The sequence below is a fragment of the Zootermopsis nevadensis genome, unplaced genomic scaffold (assembly GCF_977971745.1).
Source record: "Zootermopsis nevadensis isolate Lab colony 2312 unplaced genomic scaffold, Znev_1.0 Znev_ptg000001l, whole genome shotgun sequence".
Taxonomy (NCBI): domain Eukaryota; kingdom Metazoa; phylum Arthropoda; class Insecta; order Blattodea; family Termopsidae; genus Zootermopsis; species Zootermopsis nevadensis.
The window spans coordinates 10,690,446-10,718,407 of record NW_028259133.1 but is presented as its reverse complement, the minus strand read 5'-3'; the positions used below and the strand labels follow the sequence as shown (position 1 = coordinate 10,718,407).

The 27,962-nt window shown below is 37.3% G+C and overlaps 1 protein-coding gene across 5 annotated transcripts in view; it reads left to right on the top strand.

The window, feature by feature from the left end:
* The window catches only part of LOC110829914 (uncharacterized), a 540,512-nt gene that overhangs the window by 381,101 nt on the left and 131,449 nt on the right, over positions 1-27,962 (top strand). The gene's annotated exons all lie outside the window — the stretch shown is intronic.

Genomic DNA, 27,962 nt, shown 5'->3' with positions numbered 1-27,962 from the left:
CACTCCGAACACAATCTGGTAGACATTCAGGCCTGTGTATTAAGCTCTGTTACACAAATTAATATGTGGAAACGTGCTTAAGAAATATATAAAAATTTCAATCGTCACGTTATTTAAATATAATATCTGTCTCCATGAAGAATAGTATCTTTGATCTGAATGTTGTCCTCTACAGTGTTTTTTTCAGACACTTGTTTAAACTAGTGAACGAGAACTAGAGAAAGGTTATAATCTTTACTTTCAGAGACTTCTTATAATTGAGGATGTAGTTTTCTATTGTAATTGTTAAGAAAATTAGGAATTTTAAAATTATTGTTTATTAATTTGTTCCGGGAGATAATACACTACTGGAATGAATTTGCACATTTAAATATAATAGTGGGAAAGTCGTGACTTTATCCGGGGCTAAGATCGCTAGGTCAGAGGGTAACAACGTGTGTATTTTGTATCGACATCCGAGATGATCTCTTGAAACAAAGACGTCATGCAATGCAAATGTGATGTGTCGCAACCAGTACGTACTGCTACGCCTTTAGAACGAGGTCCCAAAACTGAGGGAATGATATGTGGGATTTGAGGTTTTCAGGGCGGTGAGTCTGAAGATGTCTGTCTTCTGGGTTGTTGCGCACCGTAGTCTGGTAGAAGTTTACTGAAGTTTCAAAGGACCTTACTGCCTCCATCATCAGAGCGATGATGATTGACTTGATGATGGAGGCAAACCATCTTGAGGCAATGATTTGGCACTTTTCAATGTTTCTGGTAAACGAACTTGTTCTCTGATTTCGGAAAATGGAAAATGGGTTTCTGACTAGAAATTAATTTATCCTTTTTTGAAAATTGAGACTGAAAGAACACTGAAACTCTGAGTGCAATTATTGCATTACCCCTTACACTTTATTTCGTCTCCATTCTTTTTGTCATGTAATAGGCCAAAGGAAAACCAAATGTTTTCAGTCTTTGTTAAGATTTGTCATTGTTGGTTTACAGTAGCTGAACCACTCTTAGGTTGTTACTCAGTAATTCGCGAGTACAGGACAGAGAATATGCAATATGAGTTAAGTTTACTAGATTCAAGCGAGACGCAGGAAATAGCCACTGGCAGCAGGTGACACAATACGGGTAGCCTTTAATGTGTTCTAGTTTATTTGAGTGACAGACCATATTTTAGACCCACACCTAAGAACACCAAGCAATTAAATTGATTTTGTCCTATACTATGTTGATAAAAATGTATTCAGTAAGGCATTTGACACGGTAAGAATTATCGCCGAATTATATTTTCACGGAGCTCAGAGTGTTGGATTTAATGACCTTCACATGACGAAATTACTTTTCAAGTACGGTAATTACAAATGACAATGTTGACACAATGGTCTTAAGTAATTATTAAAAAATAAAAAATTACCAGATTTCTATAGACCTGTAGCCACACTTATTTTCTTATGTGTATCCGATTATTGGACGTAAGGATAGAATAAATTTGAGAATTGAAGTCAGCAAAACCTGTTTCTTTAAACCGATCGTAATATGCGAAATGACGGATTACAAATTATTATTGTTTGTATTGTTGTTAGTGCTTGGATGTTATTGGCCTTTTTTTGGTGTTGTCAAGCATTTAAATAAATGAATTGAATATCAGAGAATAAACGGAAATACTAGATAGGTCTAACAATACAACAAGAAACTTAATAAGAATAAACGGTTAGAACATTTGGAAAGAATAACTGCAAATCTAACTAACCGCAGTGCTGCTCAATTTGTACTAACTTAATAGTTAATAAAACTTTAGAAATATAAACTGAGAAGAAGAGGATACCAGGGCGGTCGACGAACAAATGGAAGTATGTTCTCACAGTTTGTCCATGTAACAGGAACGGACGAAGAGCAAGGCGACAGGTCAGGGTTCTCACGATTTCGAATATGAAGATGGCTGTCTTCTGGGTTATTTCGCCGTGTATTCTGGTAGTTTATCGACGTTTTAGAGGTGCTCGCTATCACTTCCTAAAGATAAAAATAAACAGTTGGAAATTTTAAATTTGTAAATTCTGAAAATATCTGTTGTCAGGCATCAATATTCGTATGTTCATGTCTTTGTTCTTCTTCTGATTCTGCCAATCCTTTTATCTAATGCATCAAAATATGTTGCGTGTATTGTAATCTGCTATTGTTCCCACGTCCTGAAGCTTATTGATGTTGGCAATACTGCTCTGTATTTCGAAGGGGCGTCTCATGGGTCGCTTATTGGAAAAAAGGAAAATCTCTGAAGTAAACCACAGTAGTAGCAGAAAACTCGGGAAGATGGCTTCTTTTTTGTCTCTTTAGTATCCTATTTCTTTGTTTCTGTCCGTCTTCTTCTTGTCTGTCTCCACATAGCAGAAGGAAGAAGAAATACGTCACTCTGATAGATTCCAACTTCGATAACTCCTACCGTGAAGATCTTATGCTTAGGTGAATTTCTTCTAGAATTCTTCTGCAATATCTGCAGTGATTTTAAGGATCCTACTAGACAAAGATGCATAGTTTTGTATACCTGTTTATTAGATGACTCTTTATCAAATTCATAGGTGCTATGTTCCTTAATCAAAGGTGGAATAAAATGGACGCGAGTCTGTAATTGTATAAGTCAGAAGAATTGGTTGAGAATGGTCGTAATCTGTTTAAGACTCCATTCCATTCTTCACCCTGTGGATGAACTTCGAGAAATCTCAGTTATTATGGACAATAAGAGCCATAAATTTGATCGAAGAGGCCTGTGTCGGATCAACAGTAGCAAATCAAAATTACATTCACGAAAAAAGATAAGAGCGGATTTATTATAAAAATACTTATTGTCCTTAAGTTCAGAATCTTTTGTCTTCCCATCTCCTGTCGCAACACATTAAGATTAAAATACGGAAATAATATTAATTATTATTTTTATTACTATTAGTGTTGTTTTCACAAAAATACATGTTTGGTCTCTGACCCTTGGGGTCTGTCCCTACGTCATGGGCGTTTGTTTACTAAATACTAAGAATATTTAAACCTAAGTCAGTACAAGCAGTAGGACGGTAAATGGATTTCCATAACAAGACACGCCATTATTTTTTTCAGTTATTTAATTAATCCACTACACACAAAATCAAAAGTATAGAGCGTATGATATTTTAAATATTCTATGGATGGTAAATATCAAAATGCTAGGTTATTAAAAAGACGCTCTTTTCTAATATTGGTAGGGTAGATTATCAAGGGTGATGAAATGAATGGAACATATAGTACACATGACGAAAATATAAAGAACATTATCTAGAATATTGACCGAAAAATGTGAAGGTAATTTGCAACTTGCCAAATATAGTTTTAGATGTAAGAGAGATATTCAGAAGTATATTTAAAGGCGTAGGGTATGAGGATGTCGGCTGGGATTAACTGATTTAATGTACTGTCTGGTGGCTAGATGTTGTGAAGACGATAATGAATCTTACGGTTTCATACAGAAATGAAATTTTTGATCACCTGAGTTACTTGTTGGTTCTCAATAACGACCCTGATCCATTGAGCTAGTTTTGCAGTAAGTTTGTTTGTGAATCGTCTTCAGAGTTTCTCCTCTATGGTTGATCGATGCAAACTTCAACAGAGACAGAAATGACTGGGGGCGGTGGGTGGAATGGATAGTGCTCATTGCTTGTGTTTTATACTGCGTCAGAAGTAAGGCGACATTTGTCGAAATTGTGATGGATCGACGTTGGTCGTGATCACGTGGTGTGTGCTATTTGTCACTTAAAATGCATTGCCTACTCCATTTGGCCCTCTGGCATGTCTCCAGTGTCAATATGGAACTCTTGTATTGTAATATGTAATACTTGTCTGGATTTTTAGTGCGAGGTTCTAGCTACTTTTGTCGATACTACAGTTGGCAGTTGAAGAAAGTAACAAATAATTTACTTTTGATTTTTTAATAAGCAATGTATTGATAATTTTTTTTGTATAGTATTTTTCACACGTCAGGAATGATTAGATTTACTTCTCTGTAGATAAAATTTGTTTTCCAGAAGTAGGACCAATCTAAATCTGCATGTGTGATGCAAAAGACTGAGACGGGAATTTAGTCCTGAACATTCTTTACAGTGCATGGTAGTGATTGTTCTATATTTGGTAAGCGAGTCATAATATAATTGAAACAATACAAATACACTATTTTTGACGCTAAATAGAAACTTCCATATAGGTGACAGAATTACACACGTATTATAAGTAAATGTGTTGAAATTTAATATAATTTGGACACCTCTAGAGGATGACAAAATATCGGTATTCAGATACTGCTGTAGATTGTAATTCCAGAGTCAGAAGGAAAAGGAGGAAGCCGAAAGTCGTTCTTTGATCAAGTATCAAATGTAGGCTACTCCGTCATAGAAAATGGAGTACTGTACTTAGTCCATTAGTGGGAAGAATACTGAAGAAACACGGAAACAAGACAGCGATATTGTAACAATCACACATTTGCTGTCTTCTTTTGTTGCTGGATGTCTACATAAAGTTCTTCAGTTAAACGTCCATCTAGGCTAAGTTATTACCTGTAGGCTAGCAGGGACTAGATTTCATGACGCAGGGTGAAAGGTCGTTGACAACAGACAGCTGTGACGTCACTGGCGCCTTTCACAAACATCAATTTTCGGGGAACATACCACGATTGTTATTCTAATGCCAGGTTAGATACTTTACGCAGCTGGAACATTCTGTAACCAGAGTTAATAATACTGCACTCCGAACGTTGCTGCTGAGTGGTTAGTACGTTTGCTTTGACAGGTCTCGGGCTCAAATCTCGGTTCGAAGACCGGCTATCCCGGCTGACATTCTTTGTGATTTTTCTTGTTCCCTCCAGGTAATTGCTGTTAGGCCATACTTTCTCCGGTTAACCAACGACTACTTCCTTCCACAGCCCTTCGAATCATTATTAATTTGTCTTATGATTCGGCGCTACATAATTCGTGGTGTTGAGAGCGCCTTCAGATAAACCATTAATTATTAAATACAAATTAGATAAACCTGTGGGCCTAAAAACAGTCTAAAGTGTTTATTCCTGGCTCAGTATTTTATTAGAGTAAACTATATTGACATTTTGAAATGATGTGTTTCACATATCACACGTCGTTAATAAAACCTTACTTGATGTTCATACGTGCGTTTGTAATACATTCATGTTTTCGATAAACAAACTTTATAAAGAACCAAACCTAACCTAACTAATGACACATCTCCTCGGTGCCGCATTGTGACGAGTCTTGTAGAAACCAAATATGAAAATCGCTTTCCGTAGTAAAACTACGAAACCGCGGTTGAAGGAAATTCTTTACACTTTATATGCCTTATATGATATTGTAGAAGCTACCAAAAGATCAGAAGGACATAGTAGAGATAAATGGAGCGGTCGCCATGTTAAATGGATCCCCTACCTCCACGTTGCGGGGAGAAGTAAAATTTCAGTTGGTATTTTGAATAAATGGTCGTGTTTTGTGTGAGTTTAGGAGGCTGATAACAATCCTTCTCATTAAAAATCTAGGTAGAGTGTTGCAATATGTTTGTTAAGGTCTCGCTGAATGGATTGCTTGGCACAACCTTAACCTGGGAATATCTGGTTCAGGATAGGATTCTGAGGCCACTGTAGTGGAAATTCTGACTCCATAGAAGACTGAATTTCTTGACAGGCAGAGTGTCAATCACCTCAAGAAAAAACTGATCCTTCTACGGAATGGTCACATCTGTTTAGCAAAAACAAGCCTGTAACGTATTAATAGCATTCAGATACTGTCAAGTTTAGTTTGGCTTCCAGTAGCGAATTACGTTCTGATTTATTTTTTAAACCCATGTAAAAATAAATTTATTTTTGTTGCATAGCAGATGACAGTTCCCGTTAGAAACAGACTGATGTTAGAATCTGAATAGTGGATCTCCATCTTATTAACGTTAAGGAATTGAGTGTCTATAACACAGTGTAAGCCGCTGCTATTAGCCTATCGTCCTAGAACAAGTAAATAAGAGTGCAATAAAAATTCTTGTGTTTTGATGTATTCAATATTCTTAACAATGATACACGTCTTCCTAATCTCACCATCTCATGGGGAAAATATCTCTCTAACAAACAAATAATTTTGTATTTTCCATATTTCAAACTACATCTCAACCCAACCCCTTCAGGGTGTGTTCCTTATTCTGTCACAGTCTGTCACTCGAGCTCAGTTGCATCGATTTCCACCCTTAACCCCACCAGAACCCCTTCTAAAAACCACCCTCCAAACACACGAGACATTTTCGTAAGATGCTTTATCCCCTTACCCCCCCCCCTCCCGCATCTTTTCTCTACTTTATATAAAGTTTTCCGTCGTTCTCGTCTCCCTCTGTGACAGGTGGAGAGGGGAGGGGGTGATATTTCTTCTTTCTTTCAGTCAATACGCAAGATACAAAATAAAAGCAGAGAAAGAGACAGACTTGGGAATTCTGTCGGATTCTTTCTTTTTCAAAAAATTGAATTTATTACATGTTTCCAGATGTACCTTACTAATGGTATGGGTACTTTCTGATACAGTGATCACACAACATTGGGTATGAATTCTAATTAGGGGTAAATAAAAGTCGCTGTTTGAGATAATTTCTTGGAACGCAAAGGTTTATTACCATGTTCACAAGAGGCTGCCAATGGTGAGTATCCATTTTACACCTTTCTATCCTAATTTTCCTAAGATTCGCTATCATGTCACCGTGTAAGAAACTACATAAGGACGTGCAGAAGAAGGCAAAGCTATCGAAGATCACATCTTTTAAACTACGCCTTCTGTCTCTCCTCCGCCATTGCATTTTGTTCAGTCACCCTGGAAACTTTCAAGCCAGGAACGCCGTCAGCCTAATCAACACCAACACTAATGTTTTCATGCTTATTAGTCGTTCATTTTACATATTAATTTTACGTGTTTCTTTCGTTCCCATAATCGCAATTTTTCTCATAAGATCTTAACTTTTCTTAAATTTCGTGGGGGTTTGCAAGAACCTCCGCGAACGGCGAGGATGTGCTGTACAGCACATCGACACACCAAATCTAGGCACATCTACAGGGTGCTATTATGAAAATCATTTTAAGAAGAAGATGGCTATCTTCTTGGTTATTGCGCCTTGTAGTCTCGTGAAATTTTAACGACGTTTCAGATGTACTTGCCGCCCCCATCATCAGGGTATTGAGTCATAAATTTTGGTTTTGTTTACTAGAAATTAAGGCTTGTGTATGTTCCATTTCCAATAGTTTGTAAGAAACTGGAAAATATAAAGTCAGTTTTTTCTTAATATTTGCTCAGTATAAACATTACCACCGTAGTTACATGGCTCAGTAGGAAAATATTAGTAGCAATTTTAGTTGCATCTTCTACAAATGATTTCTAACACATTGAAGCATGCAAGAAGTGACATGACTGATGTAAGATTACTCCTTGCCTATTTATTGTACTGTATGATCTTATCCAGAACTAACTCTGATCTTATTTTCTCCCATCATTCCTCTCCTTACTTCTATTCCTCTCATCAGTCCCTCATTTCCACGCTTAATTTACCAACTGTCACAATATTCCAAGCCTTGAGACCTTAAATTGAGTAAGAGAGTGAAGAATAAGGACACAAATAATACTAGACTTTGTCGGTCTCAGAAGCTCTGCTTACAGTATGAAGTATTTAGAATCGCTGTCTGCAAGAAAATAATAGCACAGATATACGTATAATCAATCATCTTTGCATCACGAAAGTTTTGTACCCATCTCGACTTAAGTTCAGAATGATCTAAGTTATTTAAAGTCTCTTGCATTCACTGAATTTATTGTGACGTCACAGATGCATATGGAATAAGTAGGTTAGTGCAGCCCGCAATGTCATCGCGGTGTAAAGAGTGGATTGCCTGTCATCAATCGCTCGATCGCTGGGATCTTGAGTTCTGATCGGCATGAGGCACCCTACCTAGTTCTGGGTTGCGTCGTCCTGTGTAGTTATAAGCCTTACAGTGGACCGACTTACCGTCAAAGGTGTCGTAAGAATAATCCGAATTGTCATAGTTAATTCTGAATCTAAACGGATCAGGTTAAGAGAAGAACAGAGTCAGAAAATTTGATATTTCGGAGGTTTCTAAAATCCCAACTGCAAAAACAAAAATATTTATACAAAACGTAATAACAGAATGAACATGATATAAGATCGCTTTAACATACCTTGTTTCCTGTTTTTTACTCACCCGTATTACAAGTTAATGCATCAAGCTCGGAATACTCTTTATTCGTATATGGAAACATTGTATCAAAGACAGAACAGAAACGTCATATCGAACAATATCTTAGTAAAAAATGTGTTATTGATTTTTCAATAAAGTTGTTTGGTATTATTAATAAATTACAATTAACCTTCTGAAAGTAATTATTATTTACAAGATTAAGGAAATGTTGTTTAGGTTCGTCTGGATTCACTTTACACAAAGACATATTTCTGCACCCAAAAATGACTATGGGTGAGTTCCGACCCAGGGAATTCTGCTTGGAGAATTCACTGTAAGGGTATTCCTCGCCGATTCGTAAGTCAGTTATCAAATTCTGTGCAACGTATCAGACTTGTTACATGCACACGTTTCCTAATTATTTTATGATTTTATTTTCTTCGTTTGTTGATTGTTTTTTAAAACATTACTAAATATTCAAGTTCTTGGTCTATTAATGATCCTCGTTTAAATAAATATTAAACTTTCTTTAACTTCAGATTATAATTTATTATTTTAACTATTTTGTAGCCGAAGTTCGTCAAAATAATATTTAAGAATTCTCTCCTAACAATAAAGAGAACACTACCCTTCCCTGTTGCAAAGGTAATCTGGTTAATGCTGTTTAAATAATCGTTTCTTTACAAAAGAGAATTTATTTCTTGTTGAAACAGCTGATACATATAGTTAGGGTATGGCTTTAAATGGTTAACATACGCAGAATTTTCCAATCTGCGTGTGGTATGTTAAATGTGCGTTTTGGTTGAGGACATGTTCCCTACTCTGAGTTCTACACTTCTGCAATCCAATGTTTGTACCTAAGGGGACTGATAAAAAAATTACTCGGTTGGCTTCCAATTGATCAGACTCCTTGCCCATCTAGTTGAATTCAGAAGTGTTCGGTGCCTGCTATAAGACTGACTGGTAGTGCCCGTGACAAGGTGGTGTCTGCCCCGAGGACTTGGAGCTCATTTCCGTCCTGAAATTAAATAGTAGCTCGGCGTCTGTAGTGCCGCCTCACGACCACTGTCCATTCGACACGGATTTCAAACCCACACTTTAATAAGCAACCTTTGGCCTCCTACAAAAACTCGGAACTTAAAAAAAAGACTCAACCTATGTAATTTCAGCTCCTGTCATATTCGATGATGGAACTTTAAAAAAAAAGTTGGCTGTAATGCTACTGTTCTACGTGATTGTTAAATTGGGATTACACGATATATTTGACGAAGACTTGCGTATATCACTTGATTTGTGTGGTATGTTATAGGATGGAATTGTATATAAAATATTAGCCACGCAATCTGAAGTACATTAGACAATTGTGCGTACATGATAGGGTAATATTAAACTGGATCACAAAGAAATATGGTATGAACTGTATTCAGTTGGATCATGATTCAGACCAGTAGCCAGATCTTGTGAACACTATATTGTAAAGAAAAATCGGGTTTTGTAAAATATGATGATTTTGTGGAATAACTAAACCACTGTTAGCTTCTCAAGAAGGGCCTAAATCTATGTCACCACTTAAAATGTTATGTTTCTTTAAGGATGATTTTATTTCAAATGAAACCATAATTTTTTAATATGTTTTGTCTCCGTACAAGAGATGTGACACTAAATAAGGAAATGTGGACCAGTGTTACATGAACTTAATTTTATTTTGTATTATGATGAAGAAACTTTTCTGTGAAAATCAATTGAATCAGTGTGTCCGTGTTACGGGAGAAACGAGTACAATATCTGTTTTTCTCACAGATTTCAAATTGTTCATTTGATGTAAAGAAGGCGCTGAGCTGTACCTCCACTACCATACGCCTGCATGACATCGTGCTTCGTTAAGCACCATAAACTACTTTATTCTCTTACCTTAGCATCTTTCCGAATTATTTGAACTTTATCATATTTTCCAAGGATGTATTAGTTGTCTTTAGTTATATTGTGTTTTTATTGACGCATCGAAATATTTTTTTTATTTTTTTATTTGTAGTGTTCTGTCTGACGACAGGTCCATATGAACAGGATCCTTCCACGCTTTTCTCGGACTGGGACCTGTTCATATACGTTCTTGGCAGATGATCCAGAAGTGGTTTGCCATTGCCTTCTTCTGTGTGTGAATGGAGTAATTGTTGGGATGCCACGGAGAAACCGGGGAAGCCCCCGGAGGAAAACTCCGTGTTGCCTAGACCACGGCCTTGCCCAACACAAGTTATAAATCTGAGCACCACCAGGAATTGAACCCGGGACTCCAGGATTACAAGGCCAGCGTTCTGACCGCTAGTTTGAATTTTGCGCTTTGAGGAAATGACTTTAAGTTTGTAAGACTGTGTATTGGTCCCCACTGTGGTCTTCCTGCTACACAGGGCGGTAGAGTGTTAAGGGTTATGTGAGAATGGGTGCTGCAGGAGGTTAGCTAGGGGGATGTCCGGACCGATAACCGCTGCTACCCTACCCCTCACCCCCGGGTTAAGGCGCCCCGCTCGGTCAAAAGGGGTCGTGGTCTTTCAGTTATTTGTCTCTAGAGGGGGTCGCAAGTATGTGTTTAAAGTCATCGATTAGGTGGAGTCTTGCCAACGGAGAATGAAGACATTACATCCGCGCCCACAAACCGTGTTCTGCTGATTATCGCACGCATGTGCATTCCGTCCAGCTCATATTAACTCACGTAGATCGGGCTGCATTGACGTTTTATGTATACCATGATTTTGATCAGCGTTTTAAACGCAAGTTGACAACTTCTCCTTACTCCTTACAACCCACTTCCTCGTGACCTATTGAAAAATCTATCCCTCTAAATGCCGACAGACAATCTGATACGATTAAGACGCTAAACACTGCATACGATAATATGCGTTTACCACATTATTCCTTTAGAAGTAATTTTGTTATATTTCTGAACCACAGGCTTTTAGCAAGTCTCAGTGAGAAAAATGACCCAGGATGGAAACAAATAATTCTGGGAAAACTTATTATGCCAGCCGCGCGGTCTGAAGCATCATGCTTCGGACCGGCGGTACGGAATGCGCGCTGGTTCGAGTCTCGGGGAAAGAAATTTCTCATGAGATATTCGAACGGTGTATGGGACCGGTGCCAACCCAGCATCGTGAGATAATTGGGGAGCTACAATGAGTAGCGCAATCCGGTCAGGAAATCTAGCAATGGCTGGGGGTTCGTCTTGCTGACCACACGTCACCCTGTAACTGGTTGGATGATCGTTCACCTCTGCTTAAGCATGTGAATGTGAGGCCAGCAGCCAGCTAGTCGGCTTAGGCTCTCAGAGGGCTGTTACGCCAAGGATTATTGTTCATTTATATACAAATGTTTCATTCTGTGTGCTAATTAAAACAAAATATATAAATGAATGACTATTAAATTTAGTTGTTAGGTATGTCCATACTTTTTAATATCTATTCCAGCTAATCTAATCAGTGGGACTAAATCAGAGACCAGTAGTGAAGAGACTTTACCATTACTCGTGGCTTTCTACTATACTGATATGAGACTTCGTGCATTATTTTTCATATTCGCTGCTTGCTTTGCATTGTCTGCTTTGGAGTCTTTAGATTTTGAAGCCACGTCAGTTGGACGGAACTTAAAGTTAAAATAGGAATAAAAAACTAAAAATAAAAAAAAAATACAAAGAAATAGGAAAAGAAGAACAGACTAGCTACAACAGAGAATCACAAGAGAACGAAGGAAACAGAAAGAAAAAATCTTTTTCCCCTTTTTGACGTGGAGATGGATCATTTTTCAAAGCGATGCGTTGCCCTTGCTACTGGATATGACATGCGCGTACGATGCGGGATTTTGGAAAGTTAAGGGGGTGTAGCAAGGGGAAATCGAAGCAACCCGTCAAACAAAAACTGGTGCGGGCTCAGAAGAAGATCAAGACAAGAGTATAGGCCTAGAATTGGCTTTTTAGAGGATAAAAATAGAAGGAAAGCGATTTTCATCTCTTTTTATTTTTTTATTTCTTTCAATGTATAAAAGACTTACTGAAGCTTCCATTTCATTCAGACGTTAGTAAGATGAAACTAAAATAAATGCAGTGTTCAATACATGGCTGATTGATTTTCCGCTGCGCATTGCTTGTTTGTCAATTACACATTTATATATTGTGGTAAGAAGATGTATTACGAAATGCTTGCTTCCCCCTACTCATTCATTGCCCTCAGTGGCTTGGTAGGTCATGTCAGTGAGTAGCCATGTTAAACATGTCCGTAATCAAAAGGACAGTAAAAACCAAATATGTTCAAACGGGATGGAAACCAACTTTGGTGCAAATAAGATGAAGACCGCGTAGATGCAAATGTCAAAAGTTTCATAAATTATTTAATCTGCATATTTTTCAAACTTATCAAAACAATTTGTATGCAAAGTAATTTGCCTAAATTATTTTACTTTCTCTGTTGTGCATTTACTCAAAACGCTATTACAGAACACAAATATTTGCCGAAACGTTAACTTCAGATAGGAAGGATCTTGATTTTGCTTCTACTGAGAAACTTCATATATTCGGAGGTAATAGCAGAAAATTATTCCAAATTAATTACTACGCTTTCTTTCTACTAGTATTTGAGGCCACTAAAACGAAGTTCTACGAGACACCAACAGGATCACTGATGTGTGCTGCCTGACTTTCAAAAAGTAGCTAGTGTACGCAGAAAAGACATTAAATATTCACATAGTGTTTAATTTATCGTAGAATGGCTGATATATAGACGCATGTTTGGCTTGGGACCGCCTCTCTTGTATAATGCAGCCTACATCAGCAAGCAACGCAGAAAAGTGGCAACTTATGCATATTCATATAGCCATTTCCCTTTCCGGATGTATTCTTCACTATACACCAAACTTTTTTTGCCTTTCCTTTGCTGCACAATCTTCCGTGTCGTAGTCTTCTGCTTCCTCTGTTCCTTTATCTTTTTCCATATGACAGACAATATGATGATAGGCTGTTTTAATGAGAATTCTTTTTCTGTAACTTTTAGCTTGGACCCAGTGTCATGTCGTCATTTTGCTTTATGTTCTTATAGAATAAACCAAACAAAGAAATGTACAAAAATGAAACGGAACGACTGAATTCTTCCTTCCGGTGTCCATGGAAACGTTTCTTTAACCGTTTCCTTTTATGTGTTTTGTAAGTAAGAAGAGTTGCCAGATGTTGGTATGTACGCTTTCTACACTATCAAATATTATTTACAGCCACACTTTCATATTTTCGTCTTATCATGGTTGACTGAATCGCCTTCTTTCTATTGAATTACATCAAATGTTGTGTTTGCTAAAACTTGATTTACAAATAATATTTGTTTACTTTTTGTTTTTTATAAACAATATTTGAATTAATTTTTACTTATTAGTTATATCATATATTTTTAAATTCAACTGATTTATCTCAAAGCCTTGTAAAAATTTAAATCTTACATCATTGCTTAGCATTTCATTAATATTTTAATTAGGTTAAACAAAATAAAACACATCTGAATCCTCTATTTTTTTATCCAGCTTAGTAGCATAGTTCTAACAATTAATTTCAGAGATTTGTTTATGCGGTTTATAATATTTTATACGAGATATTGCACTTTAGCTCAATAAGCTTTCACGTCGTGTTGATAATGATAATAACGAAGTATACAGATTAATTTTCTTGTTTTAAACAGAAGCTGTTTGATATTTCAAACGTCATGTAAATGCTTTCATATGGAATTAGTTTCAAAACACTGCCCTACGAAAAGTTTAAATAAATCTGTGAAGATTGAGGTTGGTTAGTTTTGTCAACGATATTCTCGTTAGGAATGTGAGACTGCTTAAATATTAACGGATTTTAAACTGCGGATTAAGGGAGATTTCAATAAAGCATAATTAGTCTGAGAAACTTTGAAGTATTTTATGTCGATCGATATATATTCTTCTAATAATTTCTTCACTGGAAAGTTTAATGTTCAGATTTCTTCGATACAACATAATTGTTAGAATTTGGTAACATTACAGACGGTTTCTCAATAATTTCTATGACGCAAAGTAACACACGTTTCAAAAACTAATGCGTTATAGAATATTTTTATTTTATGTGGGATTCATACGTCAATATGTCGATGGATTAAAACGTTTTTCAGTTATAGGAAGAAAATGTGGGGTCCGCAGTGGCCGCGCGGTCTGAGGCGTGGGTCTTGTGCCGCTTGGTAGCGGGGACCGTGGGTTCGAATCCCACTCATGCCATGGATGTTTGTCTGTGTTGTGCTGTCCTGTAAATAGGTAGAGCCCTTGTGACGGGCCGATCCCTCGTCCAAGGAGTCCTACCGAATGTCCATAGATCAAGCCAACTAAAAAAAAGTTGGGGACCCGTAAAGGGACCGGAAAATAGGGAAAACATTGTTAAGCCGGAAAAAAGAAGAAGGAAGAAAATGTATAACTGGGAGCAAAATCATAGCACGTTAATACGTCATGGTCTAAGCTGTAACTAACTACGTGGACTGAGTCCTTTTAGTGCCCAGGTAGTCAAACGCGTCCTGCTTTTTGCGGAACTCGAAGGTATGTCGCTGTAGGATTTGAGGTTCTCACGGCGGAGAGTACGAAGATGGGACTGCCTTCTGGGTTGTAGTGCTGTTGCTGCCTCCATCATCAGGGCGATCATTGCCCCGACGATCGAGGTAGCAAGAGCCTCTGAAACGTCGGTAAACTTCTAACACACTACACAGCGCTACAACCCAAAATACAACCATCTTCTTATATTGCCGTGTTTATGGGACAACACAAATGGGACCTATTATGAGCCAGTTAAATCTATTCCTCATTTTACGAGGGTCGCTCATTAAGTAATGCCCCACATTTTTTTCCTCAGAACATATTTATTCAAGATGGCTCAAATTTAGTGACAATATAAATCAATGTTTCCTTTACACATACTATTTTTCCACATAGTCCCCATCAACTTGTACGGTTTTACGCCAGCGTGGAACAAGTGCATGCATGCCTTGCCGGTACCAGCTCTTGTCCTGTGCACGTAGCCATGTCCTCACTGCTTGAATCACGCTCTCGTCATCTTCAAATCTTGTTCCGCGGATAGCATCTTTAAGTGGCCCAAAGAGATGGAAGTCGGAGGGTGCCAGATCTGGACTGTAGGGTGGATGGGGTAGCACCGTCCAACCCAATTTGGTGATTTCTTCCCGGGTTCTCAGACTTGTGTGAGGGCGTGCATTGTCGTGCAGGAGCAAAATTTCTGCTGGATGCTTGTGAGGCCGAACTCGTCGAAAACGCTTCTTGAGGGTTTTCAGGGTCCTGATGTACGCGTCTGAATTGATGGTCGCACCTCTTGGCATCACATCCACAAGAATGACCCCATCACTGTCCCAAAAGACAGTCATCATGACTTTTCCGGCGGAGGGAGTTGTCTTGAATTTCTTCTTTCTCGGTGATTGAGGATGATGCCACTCCATTGACTGCCTTTTTGTCTCTGGCTCAAAGTGGTGTATCCAGGTTTCGTCACCTGTAATGATCCGGGACAGAAAGACCTCTCCCTCAGCATCAAAACGCTCCAACAATTCAGAAGAAATCGTTTTCCTTTGAATCCTGTGGTCTGCTGTGAGACTTCGTGGAACCCATCTTGCGCACACCTTCGAATATGCGAGAGCCTGGATAATTGCAATCACACTTCCATTGCTGACTGAAAGCTGTTGGGCCAATTGTCGAGTTGTGATGCGCCGATCCTCACGAATAATGGCATCCGCGCGGTTCAACATGTCTGGAGTGGTGGCTGTGGCAGGACGCCCAGAGCGCGGCAGATCACGGAGCTCGGTTTCTTCACTTCCTGAAGCTTTAACTCTCTTAGCCCAGCGACCAACGGTGCTCCTATCGACTGCACAGCTTCCATACACAGCACACAAACGTTTATGAATGTTCACCACCGTTTCTTTTTCAGCAACAAGGAATTCAATTACAGCTCGTTGCTTGTAACGAGAGTCGTTCACAGACGCCATTTTAACAGTTCACTACAGCTCCGCTATCGGTTGGAATCATTTGAAACTCCGTACACGAACGCGGGAAACATCAAATCTCAAGCATGTAAAAGTACACTTTTCTATCTTCATTATTGGCTGAGAAAAAAAATGTGGGGCATTACTTAATGAGCGACCCTCGTAGTAATTACTTTATTTTGACAGTGTATGCAAGGATACTTTCCTAAAGAGCGTGGGGACTGGTGACTTTCCGCAATATTAAAAGATATTATGAGAGAGCACGCGCAGTTGCGGCCTACTTTTATTACAAGTGATCTTTATATTCTAGAATATTTTCAGTAGGAAATGAATTACGTCTTTCCGTTGCACACCTGGAAAATATGCCATTCACAATTGTTTATAATAGGAATCCAGCTTTTAAATTGTGTGTTTCTAGTTTTGCTTTGTTTCTGTCACTACAGTTTTGTATTATTTGCTAATAGACTGTTATAACTGGTTATTAACAGAAGACAAGCAATGTTTATCTTGAGTAAGTTCTGAGAGAAATTCGCTCTGAAAATTATGAAAGATAGTATTCCTATTATCCCAGAAGTCGGAAATGTGTAATCCCAGTATTTTCTTACTTGTAAATATAGCTACTAATGTTTTCAAGTTCTCTTACTTCAACCACAAAAAGACACAAATATCCGCCGGCATTAGCGACATAAACCTACGTTATGTGTCTTTCGTTTTTCCAAATATACTGGTGTTACTTTCTGAAATATTGTTCCAGAATGACCCAGAATACGTATTATAAAATATTTTATATGTAGTTATCGACAGAACGATAAGTAGCCGCAATACGCTTGCGTTTTTCCTCGGATTTGTTTACACGAACTCTGTCTCGGTCCTGAACTTCATAAATTTTACAGTCTTGTACTGTGGAATATATTTACCCATGATTTATTCTTTCATGTATTTCGTCACAGACTTTTAAAGGCTAATCCAAGTGTGAACTTGGACTTACATATGGACTTCATTTGTTTCTATTATTTTTTGTTGTGGATTTATTCAGCGTCGTTTGTCGTATCAGCAGTTGGATAGACTCTCTTGTGGGAACATAAATTTTCTTCTGCACTTTTTATGGTTTTCTATCGGACTGATGCAGATGTTAAAATCCACGTATGCGATAGAGATCTAAATTTAGTTCAAAATCAGTTATTGTTCTAAAGTTCAGACCTATTTGAGGCTTTATTCAGCGATGAGCAGAAGTCAGAGATATCTTTACTGTTGAGAGAACTTATGTTTATTTTAACTGTGTCGCGTAACCGAGGCATTATATTATTAAAAACGTGTTTCACAAACCGGTTAGTGTTTATCTAAAACTTTATTTCCATGTAAAGTTGGCAGTTACTCTCCGATATATTTTGTTTGAAATCGTTTAAAGTAGTTTTACAACGACTATTCTGATTCTGTTAAACGCATGTCAGATCGTAATTCATTTATTGAATTTCATAAATATCTATTAAAATTCTGAAAGTTCTGGACGGGTCATCACATGCCGACACTTAACCTTTAGCTGGCTCAAAATAGCCAATAATTATTATTTTCCCATAATATCATTTACAATAAAACACATTAAATCTAAAAGTGATATTGATCTTTGTACTGACTCTTAAATATTACTTCGTAGTTGTTAGTCGTTAATGAGTAACTGTGCGTTAGAAGTACAACAGAATTTATTCTCCTTTACATATGTATAACATATATGTTGCGGAAACTTTGGTCTATGTTTTGTGTCTTTGGAGAAGCCAAAATTTCAGAAACAATACGACCTGGACACATTTGTTTATGTAATTGAATTCATTTTATTTCCTTTTTTTGTTTCTAAAATAACAAAATTTATATGACTTTTGAGTCAAATATATCTGAAGCTATATTCATGCAGGGAATACGTAGATATTATACCTCTCTTTTCCACTTGTAGGATATACACTGTTTTATTCTGGTGTTTCCATCTGAATCTCAATAGGCTGATGCATAATATGAGGGCAGAAGCTTAACTGTGTAGACGGACGTGCCTCGTATAAACATATAAGTGTGTGGGATTTCGATGTCCTGCTATGGGCGTTTGCAGTTCAGCCCAACCCGCCTTCCACAAACACACACTACATCTGTGTTATATTTTTAGGAAGGATAGGGGTAGGAAAGGTTGACAGATATTCCATGTACGTCCTGTCCGTAGATTTGTGATGTCAGTGCTCTTAGAAGTAAAGTGAACCATCTCACCAACTGAACATGAATGATACTGGTAAATGTACTGCAAAAATTATACTTTGCAATTTGATGTTGATGTTTTGATGGGTCTACAGGAAAATTAATAGACTTTTGCTAAGACTGTTTCTAAACTTTATTCTGACGAATGGTTTTAAAAGTCTGCATAAAGCACGAAGATGGTTGACTTCTGGGTTGTAGCGGCGTGTAATCTGGTTGAAGTTTATCAGCGTTTCAAAGATCCTTGTGCCTCCATAATCAGGGCGATAACGTCCGTCATCTTTGTTCTCAGTTCGATTCTAGAAGACTACACGGCGCTACAACCCATAAGACAGTAATCTTTGTCACCGCCTTGATAACCTCAAATAGTACTTCGTATAAAATAATGTAATATTATTAGGATTTACAGCAATATTCTTATTTACTTTGAAGTTTAAACTGTCACAGACATTTGCCTTATCTGAAATCAGTAATCGATTCTGGTCTAAGTATGTAATAAAATAGGGCTGCTGCTTTATGTTTTTTTATAGAATTAGGCCTGAACCATAATTATTCTTGTCCTTTTTTAAACAATAGTGTCTAAATGCCAAACATATTAAGAAATATTGCAAAGAGGAAAAAAGATTCGATTTATTAGAAGACTGTAGCTGGGAAGTTTATTATCTACGAAATATACCAAATTACGCATAGAATAGAAATTAACCCAACTTAGTAACCACAGATATATTGGGGCATTCTCGTATGATTACATAAATTACGTTATTTTTCGGTTAATATAACAATATTATTCATAAGTAAATATAGGCAATTTTTTTTGGGGGGTACACTGCGTTTTCGACCTGATGATGGCACGTTAATAATGAAACATGTAACCAAGTAAGCAGTATTTTATATGTGAATATAATTATGTTATTATGGTGAAGGAAAATATAACGTGTTTCGTCGTTGAAATAACTAAGAAATATTAAGACATCGTAAATTATCTAAGTCTGACTGTGTTGCATGTTCATTCTTCACCACAAGGTCATTGATTTCATGTTATGGTAATTCGTACATTTTATCATGAAAGGGGTATTACATGATACCACATGGGAAAAATTATACATGCATAAAACACTTTAATCGCAAAAACAGAAGGCAGGTATTCTCAACCTTTTCGAGACCCGGGTCAGTATAACCCTTTCTAATTGAATCGTGGACCATAAGAAGACAATTTATTAAACTTTCTAACAACTCAAACCTATTATTGCCAACAAATTCAGACATTGCTCAAGTTTATTTATCAAACTAAGTTACTAGTGAGACATGTGCACTGGTTTTGCTTCAGCAATTTTTAATAATGCAGTTCTTGTGACTGCAGTTCGCATGTATCGCTCCAAATATTTATCAGTTAGACACGTCCTAGAGTTTGTTTTTATTTCACTATGTTCATTATCCTGTATAATTCCTGTCAGCGGTATCTGCTGCCAAATGCAATCGCATTTAATAAAATGTGATTTTTTCGATAGCTGAGAACAGTTTTAAATCACTTAGGGTGACTCATTCCTACGCGGACAACGATTTGAAAATTTTTGCTTGAAAAATGTGACCATTTAGAAGACTCAGATATGAGAATGATATTAAAATTGGTCTCAAAAACTTTAGTTCGTCTGGTTCAGGATAGGTAGCAGTGGCTTATTCTTGTGAATGCAGTGATGAAGTTTCTTGTTTCATACAAGACGATGAGTTTTTGACTTGTTCAGCGACTGTTTCTAGAAGGGCCCTAGTCCATGATCGGTTACTTGGTTGGTTTGTCAGCCAGCCAACTAGTCAGTCAGTTAGCGACCGTTAGTATTTGTCCAAGCACCGTTTTGCCCATTTCAAATCCCGCGAATTACGAGGAATGTATCGGAGAGTCGACAGGCGCCGTGACTGCTTCGTCCTGCTCGCGTTATGACACTGTGACGCTGTGGTGAATGGTTGGTCAGTGTTTGTGCTGCTGATTGGGGCTGGTTGGTTATTGATGTGTTGAACATGGCGTGCGTACGGAAGTAAGTTGCGTATTTGCAGCTAGTGTTAAATCATGCTAGGGTCCACTCCCACGTCTACTTTGAATCGCTACATTGGAACAATCTGACATGATTTAAACTAGTTCAGTTCTGCATATTCCTTGATTACACAAGACAAGATAAATAATTGTCTTTGAATACAGTAGACCTTAATTATATCTAAATTATGATCCTTTCTCCCCAAGATGGTTTTATTTTTTCAATAAAAATTACAAAATATGTTTTAAGTTATTGATAAGACTGTACTTTAATATTACCTGCTGTGAGTTGTTTGAGTGATCGGCCGCATTCTTTGGTGTAGGTGTTCAGATCTTAGGGCTAAAGAATGTCCAATGACTACTTTAGGAAGAAGACACATGTTCGTATTTTACAGTGATGTTCGCTATGTCAACACAAACAATAAAAAATATGCTGTGTTTATTAAATTTCGTGTATTTCTGTGACTGTAATTATACAGTAAACAAGCTGGTGAAGCTCGGCTAGTATAGAGGCTTTATGCAATGTAAACGTTTATTACTGTCAGTGCAAGACCCCGCCACTGGGTCTTATCTTGTGCCAGTTGAATCTCATTGACCCCTGACCCCTCCTCCAAGGTATATTATACTCATTACTGTGATCTCAATCGCCGTCAGTCTTACCTCTTAGTTTTGTGTGAAAGACTGTTTTAAATCCCCAAGAGTAGGTGGAGTACGTGACTGTCTTCTAGGAGGTTGAAATGTCGGTAATTTTCTACGAGACTAAATGGCGCAAAATTTCAGGGTGCAGCTGTGAAAAGCTAAAATTTGAGACAGGCCAGATCATAGTTGCGTACATCTTAATATTTAGTTTTTTATTTACGAATCTAAAGGATAGAAGTTTCCGATCTAAATGACAGCAAGAATTTATCGAATTGAATTCTCTCGTTAATTCTTACTAAAATTTTTGTTAATGTCTTTTGAAATTTGCCATATTTTTTAAGGATTCGTTAGCTATCTTTTAGTTTGACATTCTTATGGATGTAAAACTTTCTGTTTGCTAGATGTACGGTTATTACTTTAACACTTATAGGTAGAAAAAGTAAAATGTTAGGTTTGTGGTAACTTTGATGTCAGTGTTAGTCTTTTTAAAGTACGGTGCTCGTACTGTTTGTTCGAACAGCAGAATAAGCATAAGACGGGAATGTTGGATGAGATGTCAAAAAGTATGAAGTTGTAATGCCAGGAGAAAGTAATCCATCACTCACTGCCGCTGAAGGATAAGGCGACACCGCGTTGATTGTGTCTTATTGGTTAGTTAACATGGTACGGCTTCCAGATGACAGGCAGCTGACATAGACGAGCTCAGTCCTATCTCTCAGTGGCGTGGCGCTCCGTCTGTATGTTCGGCACCACATACTTCGAAAATTCGCAAGGAAGTTTAAAATGTGTCGCTCCTGCTCCCTTGTTTCAGTACTTAGAAATTCTAATTTTAGTTATCTTCAAAATTACAATGTCAGTAAAATGACTAAACATAGCGCGTGATGGTTACAATTCATGTTTCGCATTCAGTAGTACTTGATCTGACTCCTAGTCTATCGTATTAGGTTTCTCGTGTTTTTTCTTAATTCCTCCAAGCAAATATTGTAATAACTTAGCTAAGGCGATGTTTTCCTTGTTATGTTTTGACGTTGCAGGTACCTATACATCCACACGATACGCGGATATAACTCAAAATCCACATTTTCACCGCCGAGAATCTCAAATCAAATTGGAATACGTATCTCCATGGAACAGAATTCGTCTTTTGAAAATCTAAGTCGCTCAGATGATCGGAAATACTCCGATTGTATGGAACCCAGAGGTTTTTCAATTAACCCAATTCTGAGTCGTATTAATCCAGTCAAAGTTTGAGGTTATTGGCGATGGTGTGTTATATTGTGTTAGACTGAACTCCAGGTCGAGCCTAGCTCAGCCAGGGAGCCCAACAGTTAGATTTGTTCTGCCGACTCTTTTATCTGATGACAGAAATAGAATGATTCTTCTGAAACGTTTGCATTCCAAATTTATACGATCGACAAAGTCGGAAAGAACACTTTAAGGCGGATTAACTCAGTCCACGTTCTCTGTACTTAACACAAAGTATGCCGCAGGCACTCCTGCATTTTTTCCCGTTTCATCACTCACAATCAGCCTGTAATTTGACGCTAGGTCTGTATAACACAATCAGACGAGAAAATGTTAAATGAAGGTATAAAAGGAAAATGTATTAATGCTCAAAAGTAACACAGTGAGAGAGGTTTGCTCCAAAATTATGTTTATTTTATAAAGTCAGTTTCATACATTTTAACATTGAGCCCCATACTTACGTATATTTAAGTACGTCTATTTTACCTAACACATGAAAATGTTATTTAATATTCGACAAAAAATTAAGCGATTCTGAAGCAAAACTTATGAAGATGACTATATATGTTGAATTTTAAATTCTTAAATTTAGGGAGATTTGGTATAATTGAAGACGCTTCCCTCCGTGAAGAAATGTGACTCTGAGGTTTTGTGGCATTGGTCCGAACGATGCACTTCGCCTGGATATTAATCATTTCCACCCTTTTTGAATAATTTCTGTGTCTTGAGGTAAAATAAGAGTTTGTCTGCTCCTGCACTATTATCAGCCTATTTATCCAATTAATTTAGAATTCCTAGATAAAATTCACCCATAAGGGACTGAGTGAACAGAATTATAAACATTTCAGTCAAAGCGAACAAGTCCAGATACTGCCCGGGTATTTCCAGTTATGGGATTTAGAATCTCTGCGCAACAAATTGATCCATCGAGTTACAGACAATTTTGTTGTCCGCATTTTCTCCGCAGACATGTTCGTGTCTTCCCGTCCCTTCAAAGTTCATGTCGTCCATTAGGTCCTGAGGGCCCACACAGTTGCGTGTTCCATAAATCTTTAGCGTCATCCCAAGTCTGTCTATGAAACAAAAACAAATGGGCTGTAGATTGCATGTCAGGAATTTCCTATAAATCTTTTACCGTCTTCTGATAATCTTGAAATAGTTTTTCTGTCATTAATTTGTATACGTGTTGAGGGTCATGTGAAGTGGAGTGTAGCACTAGATAATTAAAACATGTCAGGAACCGAGACCACTAACTTGTAAGAACGAAATTATTTATGTTTGTGATTCAGTCGTTAGCCCCTGCATTGCATTCGGAAGGTCCCGGTTTCAAATATTGGCCCCGTGACCTGCACTTGCCTGATTTATTCCTTCCTTTTCTCAGGCCCTCTAGACAGATGCCGTTATAGTCCCTCAAATTGAGCCACGGCCGCTTTATTCCATTTAATGTATTTTTCATTATTTACGTATCATCTTACCATTCGACTAAAACATAATGATAAGTTATTGACATTATTTTTATGTAGTAAGAAGGATTAATTGTTATTTAGTAGAGCATCGTACTTCAAAGGTTAAGAGGTAAACAGTCACTTTTCCTACAGATCCCTCGCATTTAGTGTCTCAGACGTCCGTGCAGTTTTAAAATAACGCACTTTTCGGTTTTACTCTGTGTGTGCGACGTTGCCTTGTTAATAGTTTCCACTTCCCAATCCACAGTTACTTCTTGCTGTCGAGGTTCGCCCAACGCGTACCAAACCCCGTGTTTAGAGGTTTTTAATAACTGTCAGAAAGAGAATGCGCAAAGGAACGCCTTACTGTGCTGGTAATTTCTTACCGCGCTATGACTTTCATTTTTTGTTTTGTGATGTATCGTGATGTTTGCTTACAGATTCCAAGGAGTCTTACTCACGAAACTTCGAGGCTAGTATAAGCGACGAACCTTGTTATACTGTGCAGTTCTCGCTATAAGACGTTTGCGAAGTACCTTACAGAAATCACTGTCAGACATTTGATCCTAGTATAAAATGTTACTGACTCGTTTTGCAGACTTGCGTATTATAGTGTGTGCAATAAAAATCAAGCGAATGAAAATTTTGAAGTCTTAAAATAAAAGTTATGTAAGCGTACAGCAATTTTTTCCTAATCTCTTTGTGTTTGTTCGTATGTAGCTTTTCTTTACATTCAAATAATAAGTTATTTATGACTATTAGCAAAGGTACAGATACGACTGCCTCATTTTAAAAAACGATAATTAATTTTAATGACTTAACAGAGCCTTGTCGGTAAGTTTGACAGCTAAACGAGTCTCCATACTGATCTTCTTGTAGACTCCCATAACAGTTGGTAGTCACTAGTATGGCGGGCTGGAATTGGGGCGAAGACCATATGCAATTTCCACAGCCAGATGAATCCTGTCTACTCTCTGGGATCGTATTCTTTAAGATTGATGTTTAATATTGTTTATCAACTAATCCTTGGTCTACCTAATATTCTCTTCTGTTCGGGATATCCGACTAAGATTTTGTGTGTGCATTTATAGTCTCCCGCGTATGTATTACATCTCCCAGTAATGCTATCCTCATTTGTTTGATCATCATCGTAATACATGACGAATACAAATTGCGGTGATTCGTATTATGAAATTTTCTTAATCTTTTTGCTACTCTTTGGTCTGTAGTAAAAGCATTTTCATTATTATGAACAGACAATACTTTTTAGTTATAGAATTAATTTACAATTATCCGGGTTCATCGGGAAATATATTTTACAGAATAATCAAAACCCCAGATAATCAAAAAAAAAGAGAGAGAAACACTCAAATGAACACATTTGTGCGTTTATATACGGACACACTAATAAAATTTTAAATATTATCTAATAACAGAAAGGACTTTGTATAAAATTGAAAGAGTACAAACCTACTATTTTTAAATGGGCTGTAAAAGTTATGCGTAACGTTTTATTGTCTTAAACTTAAGGTAAATACCTGAAGTTTGCAATTAACATATGTTAATACGTTAAAATATGCCATTGTTGTATTCATTCCTTTTTTGAAAGTTCTAACTTTTACAGTAGATTTCTAAATTAATTTTTAATTGTCGCTTTAACCAGATATACCACGGATAATTTGGAATCAGCTGCATGCAGTCCATAGGTTCCGCAAAGGAAATAGTGTTCTGAATATATTCCATGAAAATTCTTATTCTCTTTCTTATGTTCATTAATGAAAGCTTCTCATTTCGGCTCTTTGTGCCTTTTTCTCCTAAGCTGCACCGAGAACGACGAAGTTTACACAAGATACACCACATGTAGGCCGCGTCCATTGTAATGTAATAAGTAATTACATAAACCTGTTGAGACATTTGTCCAAAACGCAAATACAAGGTTAGGGAGAGAATAGAAGGTAATAAACCATTAGGAATAAAAGTGCTTGACTTCAGTTTGCGGCCTGCCCTGGGTCGCACACAGTGCGCTAATATTTCCTGTTGCGGTTCACAGCTGGTTGATTTAGAATAAAGGGTCATGAAACTTTTCTGAAGCAAATCGGTGTAATTGCTGTACCGCGGCTGAGAAAGAAGCAACAGATATTTCCTGAGAACTATCACTTTGCATCACATAAACATAACGGGGACATTTTTAGACACGTCGAACGTTTGTCTTTTATGAGGTTTGAGTTTCTCACGCCGCTGAAGATGTCGATGTTGGTCTTCTGGGTAGTAATGCGATGTAGGACTCCTTGCATGTAGACAGAAACGTTTTAGAGGAACGTACTGCCTACATATTTAGGGCTAAAGAGATTTGCGATAATTTTCTGTATTTAAAATATTTTAAATAATTCCAGTTATTCTCATTTACCGAATGTAATATATAGGCTTAGAGGGCATAAGAACTGCATACTTAATAATTTGAATACTGTATCTTCAAATGTCGATGTTGCTCTTCTGGACTGTAACGCCGAGTTACTCTTAGGTACACACAAGAATTTCAGACAAATTTACATTATCTGTCTTTAAAAATCGTTGGTATTTACCTATAAATTCATATGGTGTTGAAACCTATAAGACTACCATTTCTAACTACACTGCCGTGAAAACCTCAAATCTCATAAAATTTGTCTGGTATTCTGTACAATATTTGTTATATGTGAAATATTTCCACATTACGCACACCGTTGTGTTCATCTGTCTTACTAACTAACTAACTAACTAAACAAATCCATGAAGGTTTTTTTAGAAGTTAATAGTACAGCCAGGTAACCAAGAAATTTACCATCGTTAGAAAATTCGAAAATTCATTACCGTATATACTACAGACTACAACAACCACTCTCTGTCCTGAGCTAGAACCCTCCAACTATATTTCCATAATATCTATTTTAATATTATCATCTTTATCTTCAACAACTTAACCACAATTATGCTATTTGTGTTAAGCTGTGAGATTCTTTGTTGCTTTGGGACTTTCTCGGCCCTTAAACTTCATCCCAAGCTGCAACGCACATCTGCAGGAATAACTGCAGAGCGCTGCAACACCAATTTACGTTACGTGTTAGTGAACCAACCTTGCCTTTAGCAATGCTTTCTGGTGAGACGCCAAGAAAGCGGCGGTTCCCGCAAGCAGAAGACACAAGACAAATCGAACGTCAGACGCTAATAAGTATCCTGAGTATCAGGACAAACTACTACGAGAATTGCGTCTCTTGTAGGATAGGCACCTATAAGAGGCAGACAGCAGAACAACCATCAAGAGTCAGGATCGAAAGAGAGGGAGATGATGGAATATGGAATGTGGTTAACACGTACAGTCAGTCACAATACGTCTGCACAAGTTTTATCTGAAGAAATATTATCTTCCTCTTATTCAGCTTGTACATCGGAAATAATCTGAAGACTACGTAATTAGCTACAATATATTTCGACATAGATTTGCTTAAAAGTCGTACTGGAATATAGCTAATATGCCTACCGTCGCATAGTCTACGTAATGCGACACTTTGTGCAATAAACGTGTATTGTCTCACTGCCTCCTAGCAAGAAACACGTAAAGGAAACGAGGGAGACAGGTATATAGACACAGAGCAGGCGGTAAATCGGGGGGAGTGAAGGATTTTAATGTATCGAAAAATCTCAAATATATCAACATGTAATGAACAGTTACGTACAAAACCTTTCAAATGTTTTATTAAAATGCTTTTTGTAGTCATAAAATAAATCTTAGATTCTTCGTGAATGCATTTATTTATTTATGGTTATTTAACTGTGGTGTCAAAGGCTATATAGTATCAAATGTTAGAAGGGTTAATGACTATTGAATTAAAAAAGATACTAAAGAAGAGATTTTGATCTAATTTGATACACTATCTCACCCTTCGTTTGACCAAAGAGACTGAGGAAAACCACAGATATTTTACTAAGGATAGCCGATCCAAGGGCAGAGATTTGAAGCTTAGTAAGCGACCGCGACGATCAGCGTATTTATAATTTTGTGATAGTCATTTACGGCTTACGAAATAAAACAGGACACGCTCCCACTGTTAACACAGCACTTTATATATGCAAGGAAAAACAGTTCTTTTAAT